Source organism: Aotus nancymaae, unplaced genomic scaffold (genome assembly GCF_030222135.1).
Source record: "Aotus nancymaae isolate 86718 unplaced genomic scaffold, 86718_ANA_hifiasm-v0.15.2.pri h1tg000029l, whole genome shotgun sequence".
Classification (NCBI taxonomy): Eukaryota; Metazoa; Chordata; class Mammalia; order Primates; family Aotidae; genus Aotus; species Aotus nancymaae.
This window is the reverse complement of record NW_026988442.1, coordinates 54,373,676-54,395,176: the sequence shown is the minus strand read 5'-3', so window position 1 is coordinate 54,395,176 and position 21,501 is coordinate 54,373,676. Positions and strand designations below refer to the sequence as shown.

Genomic DNA, 21,501 nt, shown 5'->3' with positions numbered 1-21,501 from the left:
GCATAAGTAACAAGGAGCCCAACGTTAATCCCCAAGACAATGGGAAAAATGTATACAGGGCATCTCAGAGACCTTTGCAGCAGCCCCTTCCATCATAGGCCTGGAGATGTAGGAGGAAGAAATGGTTTCATGGGCCAAGCCCAGGAACCCCATGCTGAATGCAGTCTAGGGACTTGGTGCCCTGTGTCCCAGCCACTCCAGCCATGGCTGAAAGAGGCCAACATAGAGACTGGGCCATGGTTTCAGCGAGTGCAAGCCCCAAACCTTGGCAGCTTCCACATGGTATCGAGTCTGTGAGTGCACAGAAGTCAAAAATTGGGGTCTGGGAACTTCTCCCTAGGTTTCATAGGATGTATGGAAACACCCGGATGCCCAGATAGACGTCTGCTGAAGAGGTGAGGCCCTCATGGAGAACCTCTGCTAGGGCAGTGCAGAAAGGAAATGTGGGTTCAGAGTCCCCACACAGAGTCCCTACTGGGGTACCACCTAGTGGAACTGTGAGAAGAGGGCCACCATCCTCCAGACCCCAGAATGGTAGATCCATCAGTAGCTTGCACCATGCACCTGGAAAAGACACAGACACTCAATGCTAGCCTATGAAAGCAGCTGGGAGGGAGGCTGCACCCTGCAAAACCACAGGAATGGAGCTGCCCAAGACCATGGGAACCCACCTCTTACATTAGCATGACCTGGATATGAGACATGGAGTCAAAGGAGATCATTTTGGAGCTTTAAGATCTGACTGCCCTGCTGGATTTCAGACTTGCATGGGGTTTGTAGCCCCATTGTGTTGGCCAATTTCTTTCATTTGAAATGGGTGTATTTACCCAATGCCTGTACCCCATTGTGTCTAGGAAGTAACTAGTAACTAGGTTGCTTTTGATTTTACAGGCTCATAGGTGGAAGACCTTGCCTTGTCTCAGATGACACTTTAGACTGTGGACTTTTGAGTTAATCCTGAAATGAGTTAAGACTTCTTTGGGGGACTGTTGGGAAGGCATGACTGGTTTTGAAATGTGAGGACATGAAATCCCTGGAGGGGCCGGGGCGGAATGATATGGTTTGGCTGTGCCTCCACCCAAATCTCATCTTGAATTCCCATGTGTTATGGGAGGGACCCTGTGGGAGGTAATTGAATCACGGGGGCAGGTCTTTCCCATGCTGTTCTCATGTTAGTGAATAAGTCTCATGAGATCTGATAATTTTATAAGGGGGAGTTTCTGTGCACAACCTCTCTCTTTTTGCCTGCTGCCATCCATGTAAGACATGACTTGCTCCTTCTTGCCCTTCATGATGATTGTGAGGCTTCCCCAGCCATGTGGAACTGTAAGTCCATTAAACTTCTTTCTTTTGTAAATTGCCGTGTCTTGGGTATGTCTTTATCAGCATGAAAATGGACTAATACACATGCATTTGCATAGTTTCCAAAATTCCTCTTGTTATTGATTTCTAGTATGATTCTGTTGTGGTCAGAGAGGATCCTTAATATTATTTTAATTATTTTGAATATTTTAAGACTTGTTTTGTGACCTAACATGTAGTCTATCCCTGAGAATAATCCATGTGCTCAGGAAAACAATGTGTATTCTGTAGCCATTGGATGAAATCTTCTGTAAATATCTACTAGATCCATTTGATATATAGTACAGATTAAGCCCAATGTTTATTTGTTGATTTTCTGTCTGGAAGATCTGTTCAGTGCCGAAAGTGGGGTGGTGAAATCTCCATTACTATTGTATTGGAGTCTATCTCTCTCTTTAGCTCTGATAATATTTGCTTTCTATTTCTGGGTGCTCCAGTATTGGGCACATATATATTTCAAATTGTTATATTCTCTTGCTGATTTGAACCCTTTACCATTATATAGTAACCTTCTTTATCTTTTATAGTTTTTGTCTTGAAATCTATTTTGTCTGATAGAAGTATAGCTACTTTTGCTCTTTTCTGGTTTCCATTGGTGTGAAATATATTTTTCCAGCCATTTATTTGCAGTCTATATGTGTGTTTGTAGGTGAAGTGCATTTCTTGTAGGCAACAGATTAATGGGCCTAGTTTTATTTATTTATTTTTAATCCATTCAGCTACCCTATGTCATCTGATTGGAGAGTTTAGTTCATTTACATTCAGTATTATTATTGATTAGTAATAATACACTTATTCCTGCCATTTTCTTATTTGTTTTCAGGTTGTTTTGTGGTCTTCTCTCCCTCCTGTCTTTCTTGTCTTTGTTTCAGTGAAGAAGATTTTCTCTGGTGATATGATTTCATTTCTTGCTTTTTATTTTTTGTGTACTTATTGTATGTTTTTCAATTTGAGGTTACCATGAGGCTTGCAAATACTATCTTATAACTTATTATTTAAAACTGATAACAACTTAACACTGTTTGCATAAACAAACAAGCCAAAAGAGAACTAACAGACTGTCTTAATTCCCCTGCTTTTTAGCTTTTTATTGTTACTTTTTATACCTTACTGTACTGCCTATGTCTTAAAATGTTGTAGTTATTATTTTTGATTGGTTCATTGTTTATCTTTCTACTTAAGATAAAAGTAGTTTACACACCACAATTAAATTGTTATTATATTCTGTATTTTTCTGTGCATTATCACCAATGAGTTTTGTACCTTTAGATGCTTTCTTCTTGCTTGTTAAAATCCTTTTCTTTCTGATTGAAGTACTTCCTTTACCATTTCTTATAGAACAGGTCTGGCTGTTGATGAAATTACTTGGATTTTCTTTGTCTGGGAAAGTCTTTATTTCTCCTTCATGTCTGAAGTGCAATTTTGCTGGTTATACTATTCAAGGATAAAAGTTTATTCTTTTCAGCACTTTAAATATGTCATGTCACTCTTTTCTAGCATGTAAGGTTTTACACTAAAAAGTCTGCTGTCAGATGTACTAGAGCTTCATTATATGTTATTTGTTCTTGCCGCTTTTAGGATCTTTCTTCTTTCTTTTAGGATCTTTTAGGATCTTTGACCTTTGGAGTTTGATTATTAAATGTCTTGAGGTAGTCTTCTTTGGGTTAAATCTGCTTGGTGTTCTATAACTTTCTTGTACTTAAATATTGATATCTTTCTAGGTTTTGAAAGTTCTCTGTTATTATCCCTTTGAATAAATTTTCTATCTCTATCTTTTTCTTTACCTCCTCTTTAAGACCAATAACTCTCAGATTTTCCCTTTTGAAGCTATTTTCTAGATTCTGTAGGCAGGCTTAATTGTTTTTTATTCTTTCTTCTTTTGTCTCTTCTGACTATGTATTTTCAAACAGCCTATCTGCAGCCTCACTGATTCTTTCTTCTGTTTGATCAATTCTGCTATTAAAAAAACTCTGCTGCATTCTTCAGCATGTCAATTGCATTTTTCACTCCAGAATTTCTACTTGATTCTTTTTAATTATTTCAATCTGTTAAATTTATCTGACAGAATTCTGAATTCCTTCTCTGAGTTATCTTGAATTTCTCTGAGTTTCTTCAATGCTATTTGGAATTCTGTCTGAACAGTCACATGCTTCTGTTTCTCCAGGACTGGTCCCACGTGCCTTATTTACTTTGTTTGGTGAGATCATATTTTCCTGGATCATCTTAATACTTGCAGATCTTCTTCTGAGTCTGGGTATTGAAGAGTTAGGTATTTATTGTAATCTTCACAGTCTGGGCTTGTTTGTACCCATCTTTCTAGGGAAGGCTTTCCAGATATTTGAAAGGACTTGGGTTTTGTGACCTAAGCTGTATCTGCTTTAGAAGGCGGTAACATTGTTGTTCTCAGAGACTCACAGAGGTACTATCTTGATGTTCTTGGACAAGATCCAGAGAATTCTCTGTATTACTAGGCAGAGATCCTTCTTCTCTTCCTTTATTTTCTCCCAAACAAATGGAGTCTCTCGTTCTCTGTTCTGAGCCACCAGGAGCTGGGGATGGAGTGACACAAGCACCCCTGTGGCCACCACCCTTAAGAATGTCTAGGTCAGACCTAAAGCCAGAACAGTACTCAGTCTGGCCTAAGGCCTGCTGTAACTACTCCCTGGCTACCACCTATATTCACTCAATGCTCTAGGGCTCTACAAGCATCAGCTGGCAAAACCAGCCAGGCCCATGTCCTTCTCTTCAGGGCAACACATTCCCCAAGTCCCTGTGTGGGTCAGGGATGCCATCCAGGTACCAAGAACTAGAGTAAAACACCTTAGAAGTCTACCTGGTGTTCTATTGTGCTACTTTTGAATTATTTTCCTAGTGGGTGTATGTTAGCCAGGGTTCTCCAGATAAACAGAAACAGTGGGATATATAGAGATATGTAAGAGGATGTTTATTATAGGGATTGACTCATGAAAATATGAAGGCCAAGAAGTCCAATGAAATGCTGTCTGCATATTTCCTGGGAAACCAGGAAAGCCAGTGATATAATTTAATTCAAGTTCAAAGGCCTGAGAACAAGAGTACCTGATGACATAACTCCCAGTCCTGAAAACTTTAATCCTGGTGGGGTGTACATTGGTGTAACTCCATTTCCTGAGAACTTGAGTTGTGGAGAGGTTGGAAGTCCCAGAGTTTGAAGGCCCAAGAAAAAGTAGTTTTACTATCTGAGGGCAGGAGAAGACGAATGTCCCAATTCAAGAAAAGAGAGAAAATTAACCCTCCCTCTGCCTTTTTATTTGATCAGGCCTTCAACAGATTAGATTATGTCCACCCACATTGATGTGGGTGGATCTTGTTTGCTCCGCCTATTAATTCAAATACTAACCTTGTCAAGAAACACCTTCACAGACACACCCATAAATAATACTTTGCCAGCTATCTGGGTATTCCTTAGGCCAATCAAGTTGACATATAAAATGAATCATCACAGGTTGCTGTTAGAATTACAACAACATCATAATTTATAACAATCTATTTCCATCACAGGTTGCTGTTAGAATTACAACAACATCATAATTTATAACAATCTATTTCAAGTTAATGCCAACTTAATTATAATAATATACACAACTTTGTTCCTATATAGCTCATCCTCTTCCCCCTCATTTTTATTATTGTCATGCAAATTATAATATATAATTCCAAATCTAGATATTCTACTCTTTACTGATCATCTCCAGTACATTGTGTGCCCTTGAGTACAGAAAAAATATGAAGTGCTTTGCAAATTTTAAGTCATCCTTGCACAAGGACCACACTAGTCTTCCCTGAATTGTTCTAATTTTGGTATATGTGTTACTGAATTGAGCACAATGTGATCTGATTTTACCATTACAAACTTCACTCTGACAGTGTGAAAAATGGATTAAAGAGGAGACCAGTGTGAGGTGAGAAGGCTGATACAAAATGTTGGAGTAAACAGATAAAAGATGAGAGTAGTCTAAACTAGAGTTCAATACTGAAGTGCTAGAGAACAGAGGCTGACAACGAATTTGAAAGATATTAGATAATATTAACTAGCTATGGTGACTAAATATAGGGTTGAGGAAAATAGAGAAGGACAAAATGTTTAGCTTTCTGCATCATGTAACTAAAGGAACTATGGTTCTATTCACAGAAATAGATAATATTGAACAGGAGCTTTGGAAGAAAATGCAACAAGCTCCATTTTAGACCTGTTGAATTTGCGATATTTGTTGGATATCTAAATGGAGAGTGGAGAAGATCAGTACAGAGTGGGATATCTAGATTTGAAACTAAAGTGAGATGTGAGTATAGTAGAGATTTGAGTGATTAGTATGTAGATAGTGATGTAAGCCTTATAAGTTTATTAGAATGCCCAGTAAGAGTGAATATAGTAATAATAGAAGAAGATGAAGGATGGAATTCTAAGGAACAATCATATTTGAGTTTGAGGAAAAGATTCCTCCCAAAAAAGAGAAAGAGAAGCCTAGACATACCTGGGCAAGCAGGAGAGTGTGTTGTCATGAAAGTTGAAGGAGGAAAGTATTTCCAGAATCAAGATGCCACAGAAAATAAGGACTACGATGTTTTCACTGGATTCAGCAATAAAGACATTCATTAATAACTATCTTTAATAACATTAAAGATAGCTGGAAATTATTTGCTGTTCTCTCTGTCAAGAAGTGAAATCTATTTGCCTTCTGTTGAATCTGGACTGGATTGAACTCATATTGACCATTGTGGCAGAAGTAAGGTTCTTTAATTTCTGAAGCTGAGCAGCTTCTGTTTTCACAAGGTTGAAATTGTTCCTCTTGAAACTCAGCCATCATGTCGTGAGAAGCCCACATGTAGAGAGGCCAGGAGGAGAAGGACTAACTTCTAGCTGAGTTCCCAACCAAGAGCCAACACCATCTGCCAGCCATGAGAATGAGCCATAGTGGATGTTCCAGCTCAGTCAAGCCTCCAGGTGACTGCAGTTCCATGCAGAACAGAGGAATTGTCCAGCTGAGCCTTTTCAACCCACAGAATCATGACAGATAATCAGTGGTGTCTGTTGTTTTAAATGACTAAGTTTTTTTTTGTTTGTTTCTTTTTTGAGACGGAGTTTTGCTCTTGTTACCCAGGCTGGAGTGCAATGGCGCGATCTTGGCTCACCGCAACCTCCGCCTCCTGGGTTCAGGCAATTCTCCTGCCTCAGCCTCCTGAGTAGCTGGGATTACAGGCACGCGCCACCATGCCCAGCTAATTTTTTTTGTATTTTTAGTAGAGATGGGGTTTCACCGTGTTGACCAGGATGGTCTCGATCTCTTGACCTCGTGATCCACCCGCCTCGGCATCCCAAAGTGCTGGGATTACAGGCGTGACTAAGTTTTGAGGTAGTATGTTACTCAGCAATTGACAACCTATTTTCTTACTATTTTATAATGTCCATAAGAGCAGCTGTCCTGTTGGGGAACTGCAGGTGTAAATTGCAATGGGTTGAAGAGTGACTTGAAAGATAGAAACTGGAGACATCTACTTTAAGAAGCGGACAATGAAAGAGAGGAGCTCTTTACAGTGGTATTGGAAGAATTTCTGTATTTGACAAAGGACTTTTTATTTGTTTTCAATAGGGAAAAGTTCAATGGTATTTAAGAAGGGGTTAGGTGGTGCCTCACGCCTGTAATCTCAGCACTTTGAGAGGCTGAGGCAGGAGGACAGCTTAAGGCCAGGAGTTCAAGAACAGCCTGGGAAACACAGTGAGACCTCATCTTTATAAGAAAAAGTCAAAAACTTAGCCAGGCATGGTGGTGCATGCCTATAGTTCCAGCTATTTAGGAGATTAAGATGGGAGGATCACATGAGCCTGGGAGGTCAAGGCTGCAGTGAGCCACAATTGCACCATTGCATTCCAGCCTGGCTGACAAAGTGAGACCCTGTCTCAAGAAAAGGAAAAAAAAAGTGTTAGTTTAAGGAGAAAACATTGAAGATACAAGAGAGGTGGAGTGATGGAACAAGGTTCCTGAGGAAATGGGGGAAAATGCTGTCTTATTCAGACACCCCCAGAAAGGATCTGATGGGTATCATTGGATATGATCCAATATGGATGCCTGGATGAGTGAACTCTCATATCCTACCTCCTTGGCAATTACCCTATGAATGGCTGCCTATGGCTAGGCACTAATACGTTTTCTAGTCATCTATGGGTAGAGTGTTTAGGTAGTATTGTTTAGAGTATTTCAGGCTACATGTAATAGAAGACATTTCTCAGAGTGGCTAAAACATACATCTGAAGTTTGAAGGTTGATTAATTTAGCAGCTCAACAGTATCATCAAAGTTCCAGGTTCTTTCTATCATTCTGCTCTTTGTCCTCAGACTTTTATCTTGTTCTCTTAGGTGGGCTTCCATAATTGTCTCAAGATGACTGCTGCAGTTCCAGGGGTCATATTCAGAAGATAATGTCAAGGGACAGAAATAAGAAGTTTCTCCATGCAAGTCCCTTTCCCAGAAGTCTTCTAGCAAATGACTCAGAAGTTTAGAATCTCATTATATGCCCAGTCAATATCAAGGGTGATTTTAGGTAGATTATTTAAACTTTCTGAACTTCCATTTTCTCATCTGTAAGACGGGTAGTATAGTATCTATCTCAAGGTTACCATAAGGAATAAAAGAGAGAGTTTTATATTAAGTGCATCACCTAGTGTTTGGCCCACATGTACCCATCCTCCATCCTACGTCTACAGTTCATTTTCAATGAAACATACTTGAGGTTCTCTCTTCCCATTTAAAAGACTACAGTTGGCTTAAAATAAAATTGATTCATGAGAACACATGGATACAGAGGGGAACATCACACACTGGGGACTCTCAGGGGTGGGGGCCTACGGGGGGATAGAATTAGGAGAAATACCTAATGTGGATGACAGGTTGATGGGTGCAGCAAACCACCATGGCTTGTGTATACCTATGTAACAAACGTGCACATTCTGCACATGTATCCCAGAACTTGAAGTATAATAAAAAAAATACAATTGGTGCATCTTCTGGTGCTAGACTTTGCTTTCCTGAAACTATTCAGAAGAGAAAAAATAATAACTGGATGTCTGTTAGAAAAGAAAAAGGATGGACGGACAAATGAGAATGTCGGCTCCATGGGAGCACCAGTGTGCAAGAAACTGTTCTGGTTGTCTCATTCTTGGGGTATGAAAACTCCTGGGTTCCAAGGAAGAACTGAAGTGTCAGAGTTTCCTGTCTGGGAAAAAGGGAGAAATTCAGTGCACAGGGTGGGGTTCCAGGGCACAGATGGAGTAGAGGTGCTGATGTATGTGTTGCGTAGCAGAGGTGAACATTCAGAATGATTTATCCTTATCCCAAGAATATTTTGCATAGGATGGCCCTGGGCTTCATCACAGACCTGAGATTGAGCCAAAATAATAAATCATAAAGTTCTCTGGGCTCCAAAGAGAATATAACATGAATACTGAATAGTATTTGCGTTATCATGTAACTAAGGCCAAAAAAAAAAAATACCTTGCATTTTCACATGCCTTGTGCTTTCTCTAGAAACAAATTTCCTATCTAGAATCTCCCTTTGCTTATCTTAATAGACACAGTGCCATCTACTGAAAATAAAGCACCAATAGCCATGGCACCCTGAGGGATTCCCAGGAGAGCCCCCCTCTCTGTGGGCTCCCTATCTCACCCACCTCCCAGATGGACTGGAGGGAGTAGGCGGAATCCACAGGCTGTTCTCCTGTCACAAACTGTAATGCATCTGTTCCCTGGTGCTTTCCGTGAGCAGCGAGAGTAAGACGTTCCTGAAGGGACCTAGGGAGCCTGGCAAGGCACTTACAGTGTAAGTGAAAGCTCTTTTAGGCTGCCCTCTTGCCTTCAACCAAGTATAAACCGAAGCTATTTTATATAGAGGAGGCCTACTTTTTATATTCAGTCATAACAAGGATGAATGACATGTCTTCCTTTGGGTAATTAGGAGATGTTTCTTTCCACACAATAGTATGGCAATGTGTTTAAGTACGTTTATCCTTCTGTGAAATTTTGAATGGGTACAACGGATAAGAGGTTAATAACAGAATCCTGGACCATTATCAAGACAGGGATGTCTTTGGGAAATATGGATAACCGAGGTTGCTGTGAAATTCATTTAGGCCAAAGTCTACATTTTAGTTCATTACGTCCTCCCCAGGTGGCAATGTCTCTTGGTCTCATACATGGAGAAATGGAGAAACAAAAGAAGACTCTGATTTAGCCACTACAGTTAATGATAAAGTAGAAAATGGAAGCTTTAAAATACACAGCCTTCTACAGGACATACTCAATTCTTGCCCTCACCGCCTCTCACTTTACCATTTCTCCTCCCAAGGAATCTTGGCTCAGCATGTCAGGAAGCTCTTCAGGGACCATTTATAATTTAAAGCTCTGGTTTGAATTGATTCTGATTTGGCTTTTGGTAGTCAGATCTGGCATCTCTTCCATTTGCCCCTTCAAATCTGGCCCCATTTTCTGTATTGCATTTACTGCTCATTCTTTCTGCTGTCTTTTTATTAGATTTTCCAAAGCAAAACTCCCTGCAGTTAAGTCTGTGGTCTGGTAATTTATCACAAATATTCTTGAAATTGCCTCATTAAAAGGGGCATTTGAAGCTGAAACCTAAGCGTCTGTTACCACGGTAACCACCACCAACTATTTAGAACAGCCTGCTTAAACCAGAGGGGTAGAGAATTGCTGTTGGCAGAGATTGAAGGTAGGTAACTAAACAGTACTGGGCAGGGGAAAAGGCCTGTAGATTCTGAGGTGGAATTCTCAACCTCAAGTCAGATATCCTTCTACACAATAAGACAAAATAAGTTGGTGCCGTGCTCCTGAGTTTTCTGCTACGTGTAGTCTAGGAAATTTGAAAATTGAAAGCTCTTTTCACCATCAGACTACCAAGGAAGTTTGGATTAAAAATATATACCTCAAAACTTACTTGATCATCCTTTGCATGTTCTTGAGCCAGTCATTTGGCTGTCAGTGCCTCAAGTTCTTTGTACATTTGTTTTCAAAAGTGACCAACATAAACTCTATATGTCTGAGGCTGTTTGTGCTGCCATAACAAAATGCCTTAGGCTGGATAACTTATAAAGACAAGAAATTGATTTCTTACACTTATGGAGGCTGAGAAGCCCAAAATCAAGGTGTTGGCAATGATGTCTGGTGAGAGCTGCTCTGTGCTCCCAAGATAGTGCCTTGTTGTGAAATCTGCAATCTCATGGGGTGGGAGGTAGAAGAAGAGCCAAACTCATTTACTCAAGGCCTTTTATGAGGGTACCTAACTTGGTTCTTGAGTGCAGAGCCCTCATGATTTAATCACCTCAAAAAGGCCCTACCTCTTAACACCATCACCTTGAGAGAACTAAGTTTCCGTATGTGAATTCTGGGGGTATACACCCACTCAGACCACAGCACTATGTCAGCAGGTTATGTGAATATCAGTGAGGCAATAAAAGTGAAGCCTTTTTGTTAACAAGGTGCTACATCCAAGTAGACTAAAACTCATGTTTTGAATCTACAGCTGTTCTCCAGAATCTCTTATGGATTGCCAGTAGGCAAGCTTCTTTCCTCAAAACAAAAATAAAAACAATCACAATTCCTCCAATAGAGAGTAGTGTGTAGTGTCAAAATAACCATATTTACTGCCTTTCCAAGCCAGGATTCTCTGTACTTTCCATTATCCACAGTCCTGTAAGAGAGCTGACAGTGCTTGTTAGGCATATCTCAAAGTGCTACAAAGGTGGTTATAAGAAGTATTATATGCAGTATAATACTTCTTATAAGTAGAAGTATAAGAAGTATTAAATGAATATTACTCAAAGCATATTTGATAAATAATGAAGATCACCAAAAGTACAAATGACATTCCCTCATCCTGTTTTCTTGGTTTTCCAGTGCAATTTTGGATAAAATATTAAAGAGACAGTTAATCAGGAGTGCTCAGCATTGTGTGAAAATAGAGAGAGATGTCAGGTCAGGCAATATATATGCATAATGTAAAAAGATCTACATTTTTAAAAGTAGTTATATGCTTGGGAGTATTTTGTATGTACTGTTTTCTTGGTATAAATATAGCGCATTAAATCAACAGGATTAGACAAATATGACAGATGGAAAAACACATCTTGGTGAGCAAAGTACGGAGGGATGAAGACATGATAAAGAAGAAAAGACTGCAGGGTGTTGATGTTCTTGTGACAAGAAGAAGGAGGTATGCACTGGAATGAGTCGTGGTAGGAAGGATTGTAGACGACAGTAACAATAATAACTCGGGTTCATATGAAAAGGGATTGAGTTATGGATATAAGTGGATGCATTAAATCTGCAAGATTGGCCGGGTGCGGTGGCTCAAGCCTGTAATCCCAGCACTTTGGGAGGCCGATGCGGCTGGATCACGAGGTCAAGAGATCGAGACCATCCTGGTCAACATGGTGAAACCTCGTCTCTACTAATACAAAAAATTAGCTGGGCATGGTGGTGCGTGCCTGTAGTCCCAGCTACCTGGGAGGCTGAGGCAGGAGAATTGCCTGAACCCAGGAGGTGGAGGTTGTGGTGAGCTGAGATCGCGCCATTGCACTCCAGCCTGGGTAACGAGAGTGAAACTCCGTCTCAAAAAAAAAAAAAAAATCTGCAAGATCTAGAATTTCTTCAGCACTGCATTCCTTTTGTTGTTTTTCATACTAGCACAACTGCATTAATCAAATATTAGTGAATTTTTGGTGACTCATTCATGTATCTAGGAAGGAACAGAGGTAAGCCGAGCTCATTCTTTGGGTAGTCATAAGTAGGTAGCCTGTGACCTCAAATGTTCTAAATTTCCTTCTTTTCAGGAAGTGGGTAGGGAGGTCTGACTTTCCCAGTGATAGGTGGGGTGTGGAAGAGTTCACAAAACATCGAAAATATTGAGATGTTCAAATCAGAATGGATTCAACATCAAAGAGATATCTTGCACATATTTGAGAAAAGGTGAACAAAGCAATTCCACATAAAATTGCTTGTTTTGTGGCTGTTAATGAGAAAATTCTCAGAAACATACCTTTTACCGTTTATGTCTCAGACCTTGTAAATCATGAAATGCAATTTCAGATTGTAGTATAAGACCTATAGAGAAACGTGGGTATTGCTGTTAGCTGTAAATACAGTTCTTTATTATGATTGCAGCTTGTTCTCCCTAAAATAAAATTCAGCATGTGCTGAATTTAAGTTTAGCTTGGCTAACTTTTCTGCCAGATAGAATATAAGTACACTGCATATAATACTGTGTTAGCTTTTTTTTTTCAACATGAACTCAAATTTTGAATGTTCTTATCAGTTTATTATTAAACCTCCACTCAAAAACAAAATGAGACAATGTAAGGGCATAATCTATGGCATCGGATAGAGCTGTTTAGATCTTGATTATGCCACTTACTTGATTGCTAATCCTTACTTTTGTTATCTACAAAAATTGGATAGAAATGCTTACCTCATATGGTAGCTCTGAGGTGTAAAGGAGACAATGAACGTAGATTTTGTTGGAGTACTTATGTAGCCTCAGTAAATAATACCCGCTTTTCCCACCCAAGTTCTGAACCAATTTAGAAATAGACAAGGAACGCAGGCAGGAGACCATTATCATTGACAAAGCTGACAATGGAGAGCTTAGGCTTCCTGATGCTGAGTACCAGAAATAGACAGGCTCACCAACTGGTATCAGGTAGTCCTGGACAGTGGGTCTTTCCACTGGGAAAGGTCTTTGCCACTATGCTTACAGCATGCCTAAAATCATGCTCCCTGTGAGATCTGCTACCAAAAGAGAAAGAGGCTGGAATACAAATACCCAGATTCTCCAAAACTAATCCTTGCCAGGGGAGGATAAATGAGGAGGTGGAAGTATCCAGGAATGTTACAGCTCATGTGGTTCCCTCTCATGGGAGGAAAGAGCAGGAGTGGAGAATGAGTGTTCCCTCCCACAGAATGACTAGCACAGTGCCTGGCACAAAGAAGCATTTATTATTTGTCATCTATGCCTATTATAATTACCAATTCTCAAGAAAAAGTCAAAATAAATACAAGTTATACTTAGAACATATGGGAGAGTGGTAAGTGGCAAGTTTTAGAGAGATTGATAAAACCTGAGTAGTTAAGGTCCTTATATGTCATAATGTGCATTTTCATTTTGTTTTATAGATAACGGATAACAAAAAATAATCTGAAATCAGGGAGAAACTCTGTATTGTCTGTTCTCATACTGTTATAAAGAACTACCTGAGCCCAGGTAAGTTATGAAGAAAAGAGGTTTAATATACTCATAGTTCTTCAGGCTGCACAGGCAGCATGACTGGGGCCTCAGGAAACTTACAATTATGGTGGAAGGCGAAAGAGAAGCAAGCACATTTTTACCATGGCGGAGCAGGAGATGGAGAGAGAGCAAAGGGGAAAGTGCTACACACTTTCAAACAACCAGATCCGGTGAGAACTCTATCATGGAACAGCACCAGGGCGATGGTGCTAAACCACCAGGAACCATCTCTATGGTCCAATCACCTCCCACCAGGCCCCACGTCCAACACATAGGGTCACAATTCAACATGAGATTTGAATGGGGACACAGCCGAACCATATCAAACTTCCGAGTTTCCATTTTAGAATATGAGCTCTTTCTTAGACTGTTTTGTGCTGCTAGAAAAGAACATCTGAGTCTGGGTAATTTATAAAGGTAAGATGTTTATTTGGCTCATGGCTCCGCAGGCTGTACAAGCACGGCACCAGCATCTGCTTCTGGCGAGGGCTACAGGGAGCGTCCACTCACGGTGGAAGGCAGAGGAGAGTAGGCATCACGTGGTAACAGGAAAGAAGAGAGAGAGAAAAAAGAGAGAGAGAATGAGAGAGAGAGGAAGAGGGGTGAGGAGAGAGGAGTCAGGCTCTTTAACACATCTAACAGGAACGAAGAGTCAGAACTCACTCAATCCCACAAGAATGGCACCAAGCCATTCATGAAGGATCTGTCCTCGTGACCCAAACGCCTCCCTCTAGGCCCCACCTCCAACATTGGGGGTCAAATTTCAACATGAGATTTGCAGGGGAAAAATATTCAGACTATATCAAACTCTAACTGCAGTAAACAGGATAGAGAAGATGAACAAAGTCTCCCTGAGCCAGGCACTATGCTATGCACCTAACAGAATGCTCTCTCTTTTAATCTTCACAGCAATCTTGAGAATAATGCCATACTCACATTACTCCCATTTTAAGATGGCAGAAATGAAACTTTGAAAGTTTAAATAATTTACCCAAGATACTCAGCTTATAAACGAAAAATCTAGAATTTGATCCCATATCTACCTGAGTCTAAGACTCAGGACTGGCTTCATGGGCCTGTGACCCATACAGTCACACAGAGCCCTGCATTTAAAAGGACTCTGTGCTTGGTTTCATGCTCCGCTGTCTCAGTATTGAAATTCTTAATCATTTTAGAACAAGGGGTCTGCATTTTTCATTTTGCATTGGGTCCCTTAAATGATGTAGCCAGTCCTGCCAAGATATCTTTTCTTACTATTATTCCAGGCACCACTATCAATCATTAAATCTGATTCTACACAAATAAAACTCCCTTTTCATCAGAGTTATGGAAAAATTAATGAATCTGGTAGAATATTAGTATGTGGATGATTGTATATGGGTGTTTCTGCATTTACAAGTACAATTGTCCACAATTCAGAGCTCAGTCATTGTCACCAATCAATCTTTTCTCAAACATTTTTTTTATTCCCAGGGACTTCGCCAGTGCTGCCATGCTGGCCCCATGATGTTAGTGGGACCCAGACCAAGAAGTGGTGAGGACAAAGCCTGAAGGTTAGTGAGGGAAGAGGAGGAATACATTCATGTCTAAGCACATGTGTCTGGTCATATTCCAAGTCTCAGTACAAATTAACTTAGAATTATCTAGTTGATGTTTTCCACATTTCAGCTTCCATCAATTGGCACAAATAATGAAGGGATGAGGCAATGTGTATTGGTACAATTTCACAACTTTTTTGGAGCCAGGCCCACTGAAAATTAGGTAGCTATTACAGATGACAGAGGAGGGTATTTTAGAAAAACATGCTATGTGAACAGCCCTACACTGGTGCCTTATTTTCAATCACTTTTTGAGATGGAGTCTCGCTCTTTTGCCAGGCTGGAGTGCAGTGGCGCAATCTTGTCTCACTGCTATTTCCACCTTCTGGGTTCAAGTGATTCTCCTGCCTCAGCCTCCTGAATAGCTGGGATTATAGGCGCACACCACCATGCCTGGCTAATTTTTAGTAGAGACAGGGTTTCACCATGTTGGCTGGGATGGTTTCAATCTCCTCTTTAAGGTAGTTGGCCACTCTAACTATCCCTTTAAGAAAGAACTTTTAAAAAAATTTAAAAAAAACACTGAAAATACAAAAAGAAAGACCCTAGAAAAATTATTCTAAGTTTTTCCATATTTTTTTTTCACATGCACATACATACACATACACAGACTTACAAAATAGAAAATGGTGGGCATACTTCCAGTATGTAAAGATTTTTTCCATGCTGTAAAAAATCCAAAAATCTGGATTTTTTCCTACTTATATTGAGCATTAATAGTTTTGAAAAAAACCTATAATAGCCCTTTTGGTCATTGAAATGATTTCCTGGTTTTTTTTTCCTATGAAATCCATTGTTGTAAAAAAAATCTGATTATTTTCTTAAGCTGAAGTGAAATATCCTATTCAAAGGATATATACACTTACAAGACCCTTGATATATATTGCTAAATTGTGCTTAAGATTTGTTTTACTAATATACAGTCCCAGCTCAATGTGGGAATGCCTGCTTGCATAAACCTGTTTTTAAAAGTTCAGATCTAAATCTATTTGGTTTTCTCCTTCTAGCTGCTTATCAACAAGGTGCGTACTTTGGACTTCAGGGGAGCAGAAGATAACTTGCCACTCTACCACACACTGTGACCACAAGATCGTAGACGTGACATGCCTCTCTCCACTAGAGAGAAGAGCTTTTCTTGGTTTACTATAGCTTTGGCTGTATCTTGTTTACCATACCTTTAGTAAGGAGATATGACTATTGCCTAAACATACTTTTTTTTTCTTTTTTACAGTAGGCTATATATTTATTGAGCTCATTTTTTCCTTGCTAAATGATATTATTATTCTCTCACATATTGCCCTAGAACTTGTTTATTCCCTACTGAATGAATGTGTGGCTTTTCTTTCTCCAATCTAAAATCAGCGTTATTCATGTTGCAATGCTGTTGCCTAATTTTGAGTCTCCAAAATGACTTGTAAATAAGAATTAGATCCCAAAGAAAATTATTCTGGCTAATTCTAAATCTTTGAAAGTTATTTCTATGCTTTAGCTGTATTCTGTGAGGATTTATTATGGCCTTCTAGAGCTTTCTAGAATTTGACAGAGAAGAAACAGCCTGAAAACCAACCATTTGAGTAAGCTCAGATATTACTCATAGGCGCTCACACACTTAGATTCTTTTCTAAATCCTAGGTTTGCTTTAGAGGACACATATCGATCAAGCATATTGATTAAACTTCAATGAGAAGTTTAATAGGAAACTCTTATTTAAAAATCCTCTCTGGCCAGAAACTGAGTAAATAATTTTAGGGCAATATGACGTGTTTTTGAGTGATAAGCTGGATTCTGAAAAGACATTTATTCAGTAATGCTAATAAAGTAATCATAATTCTTTTCACTAATTGCTTTCATCTCAAGTAATATTGTTTAATCAACCACAAGAGGACCAAGAGAAAAACACCAGCTTGACCTTTGACTTTTAACCTCAACAGTGCGTCTTTCCGTCACTGCAGTAGCAGATTGCTGAAGTTCTTCCCTATTGTTTTCTCAAACATTTCTTTGGAATAGTGCTCTAAACTCTAGGGGTAATTCATCTGCCTATAACATTGGGGAACTGCTTGTCTGATTATTAGATCAAATAAGAGGATAAACTAGAAAGCTTATCAAAAAACCAGGAAAACATATTTGAGACACTACACAATATTTTGTGTTTGGACCTTCTATTTTTTTTTTTTTTTAATTTTACTGCCAGTCACTCTACTGCTCATTTTGGGAAACTTTGCTCATTTCTTCTACTATAAGTTTACCATTTTATAATATATGATTGAAGATCTGCAAAGGTACTCATATTTTTAGGTAGCAAAAATTGGATGTTAATATTTTTTGAAAACCTGTTGCCTGGTAGTAATAAGGAGAAACTGGGACAAGAAACTGAAAATAGCTATTTTTAAATTGTTACCAAATTCTTGTGTCCCTTGAGGTAAAATTTCGAATTTACTTTTGAGGACAGATTGCTTCTTTACTTCCACGCCTTGATTCCCAGACACATATATTTTGATTATGGGGAAGATGCCACCATGGTCTCTAATTCAAAGTGTGTACTTCATCCCGTAAGACAGAATATCATCCTTTTAAGCGGTTGTCTCCCAGTTGACCCCAGAGTGGAGTCTTCAGTGAGCTATTCTAGCTTTCAAATAGCCCAGCCATTTCTGAGAGATGTGGGATAAGGCATTTAGACCACTGCTAGGAAAACCTTCAACTGGGAAAGATGCTTTGAAAGGGGATATTCATTTTCCTTAAGACTCACCACAATAACCCCCTCTTACCACTAAACATTTGAATAGGGCCAAATCTCAGTATGTTGCAGGTGGGTAAGTAGACACTATGACCTGGGAAAAAATAGCGTACATGCCGCAAGCATTTCAAGACTTTGCTGATAATATATAGCAACAGAAACCTGGGGAACATGTGTGAGAGTGCGTTCTAAGGGTATTTTTCATAAGAAGAGACAACATTACACTGGGTTAAATTCATGGATATGGGTGTGCTTAGTAGAGATTCTGGATTTAATGTATTAGCTCATGGAACTGGAGGTGACTTTAACATCTTTCCTGGTGGATTGACTAAAACTTGGACTCAGTGGTGGTCTACATTTAATGAGGATACCAAGCCAGAGCTTCCTCGGCATTGCTGTGGAGAAGGGAATCCACAGGCTTAGGAGATAAGGTTGGACTGGATTTATTATGTGCAACCTGATGCCCATCCTCCCACCTAATGCTCCACCAAAAGGACTGGAAGACATTGTCTTCACTAAGACATTGAGAAATACTTTAGCAGAGGACACACCTGAATCCTTGAAATGCTCTGTGATTGCTCTACTGGGGGACGCTGCTCAATGAGATGGGCTCTCTGATGTTATTATGATGTGCTTTGATGTGTGTCTTCATCTTTCTTTTCATAAACATTTAGTGAGGCTGGGCGTGGTGGCTCATACCTATAATCCCAGCATTTTGAGAGGCCCAGGCGGGTGGATCACTTGAGGTCAGGAGCCTGGAATAACATGGTGAAATCCCATCTCTACTAAAAATACAAAAATTAGCTGGGTGTGGTGGCACATGCCTGGAATCCCAGCTACTTGGGGAGGCCTAAGCAGCAGAATTGCTTGAACCTGGGAGGTGGAGGTTGCAGTGAGCTGAGATTGCACCACTGCACTGCCTGGGCAACAGAGCAACACTGTGTCTCAAAAATAATAAAATAAAATAAAAATAAAATTTATTTAGTTTCTTGGATCTATATGTTTATGCTTTTCAACAAATCTGGGAAATTTCCAGCCATATTTATTCAAACTTTGTTACTGTCCCCTATTCTCTCATCTTGGAAACCACATTTACATTTAGAGTAGGTTGTGTGAGGTTGTTCCACAGCTCATTGAAGCTCTGCTGATCTTTTTCAGTCATTTTTAAGCTGTTTCATTTTGAATAGTTTCTATTGACTTGTCCTCATCTGCACTGTCTAATCTACTTTTAATCCCATCTAGTTTATTTTTAATCTCACAAATTGTATTTTTCAACTCTAGAAGTTTGATTTGGGTCTTTTTGTGTGTGTGTGTTTGTGACAGTCTCACTCTGTTGTTCAGGCTGGAGTGCAATGGTGCGATCTCAGCTCGCTGCAACCTCTGGTTCCTGGGCTCAGGCGATTCTTCTGCCTCAGTCTCCTGAGTAGCTGGGATAACAGGTGCTTGCCACCACACCCGGCTAATTTCTGTAGTTTAGTAGAGATGGGGTTTCACCATGTTGGCCAGGCTGATCTTGAACTCCTGACCTCGTGTGATCCACCCACCTTGGCTTCCCAAAGTACTGGAATTACAGGTGTGAGCCACCGCACTTGGCCTGTTATCTCTGATTTTTTTGAGAAGTGGTTTGTAATTCTTGTAGAGATCTTTCACCCCCAGTCAGCTGTAGTCGTACATATTTTATTCTTTTTGTGGCAGTTGTGAATGGGAATCTATTCCTGATTTGGCTCTCAGCTTAACTGTTGTTGGTGTATAGAAATACTAGTAATTTTGCACATTGATTTTGTATCCTGAGACTTTGTTGAAGTTGTTTATCAGCTTAAGAAGCTTCTGGGCTGAGACTGTGGGGTTTTCTAGATATAAGATCATGCCGTCTGCAAACAGGGATAGTTCAACTTCCTCTCTCTCTATTTGGATGCCCTTTACTTCTTTCTCTAGTCCGTTTGCCCTGGCCAGGACTTCCCATACTATTTTGAATAGGAGTAATGAGAGAGAGCACCCTTGTCTTTTGCCAGTTTCAAGGGAAATGCTTCCAGTTTTTGCCCATTTAGTATGACGTTGGCTGTGGGTTTGTCATATATGGCTCTTACTATTTTGAGGTACATTTCTTCAATACCTAGGAGAGTTTTTAACATGAAGTTACTTTTATCAAGAGTTTTTAACAAGAAGGCATGTTGAATTTTATCGAAAATCTTTTATGCATATATTGAGATAATCATGTGGTTTTCATCTTTAGTTCTGTTTATGTGATGAGTTACATTTATTGATTTGCACATGTTGAACCAAACTTGCATCCCAGGTATTAAAGCCTACTTGATCATAGTGGATAACCTTTTTGATATACTGCTGGATTCTGTTTGTCAGTATTTTGTTGAGAATTTTTGCACTGATGTTTATCAAGGATGAACATAGAAAATAAAATAGAATAAAGTTTAAAATAGAAAAAAGAAATAGAAATAGAAAAGAGAAAAAATAAAATAGAAAACAGCTTACAGAATAAGGATATAAAGAATGAAATATTTTTATACAGCTACACAATGTGTTTGTGTTTTAAGCTAAGTGTTATTACAAAAGAGTCAAGAGGTTTAAAGAAATTAAAAAATTTATGAAGTAAAAGTTACAGTAAGCTAAGGTTAATTTATTGCGAAGGAAGGGAAATTTTAAAATAAATTCAGCAAATTTGAAATGTACAGGGTTTACATAAACTACAGTAGTGGATAGTAATGTCCTAAGCCTTCATGTCCACTCACCACTCACTCACCAGAGAAACTTCCAGTCCTGCAAGCTCCATGCATGGTAAGTGCCCTACACAGGTATGCCATTTAAAAAAATATTTTGCCAGGCGTGGTGGCTCACGCCTGTAATCCCAGCACTTTGGGAGGCTGAGGCAGGCAGATCACCTGAGGTCGGGAGTTCGAAACCAGCCTGATCAATATGGAGAAACCCCGTCTCTACTAAAAATACAAAAAAATAGCTGGGAGTGGTGGTGTATGCCTGTAATCCCAGCTACTCAGGAGGCTGAGGCAGGAGACTCTCTTGAACCCAGGAGGCATGATTGCAGTGAGCCAAGATCACGCCATTGCATTCCAGCCTGGGCAACAAGAGTGAAACTGCATTTCAAAATTAAATAAATAAATAAAAATAAAAAATCTTTTATATCATATTTTTACTTTATCTTTTCTGTTAAGTTTAGATATACAAATACCATTGTGTTCCAACTGCCTACGGTGTTCAGTACAGTAACATGCCGTGTAGTAGGCTTCTTTAAGTACACCATGATGTTTGCACAATGACAAAGTTTCATAGTGACAAATTTCTTACAATGTATCCCTGTTGTCAGGCTACTCATGACTGTAGTTTTGTTATCTGTAACCTTTTGGGTGTGTTTTAATTGAATTTTCTTCATTGTTATAGGCCTTATTTTTCTACCTCTTCATATACCTGGTAATTTTTGACTGGGTGGCAGCAGCTGTAAAGTTTA

The 21,501-nt window shown here is 39.4% G+C and overlaps 1 protein-coding gene and 1 non-coding gene across 2 annotated transcripts in view; both read right to left on the bottom strand.

Annotated features, from left to right (window-relative positions):
- CCDC148 (coiled-coil domain containing 148) overlaps nt 1–21,501 on the bottom strand; it is a 459,375-nt gene that overhangs the window by 16,944 nt on the left and 420,930 nt on the right. The window lies entirely within an intron of this gene.
- On the bottom strand, nt 5,122–5,227 carry LOC135277082 (U6 spliceosomal RNA). Its single transcript, XR_010344687.1, has one exon. It is a non-coding gene; the product is annotated as a U6 spliceosomal RNA (small nuclear RNA).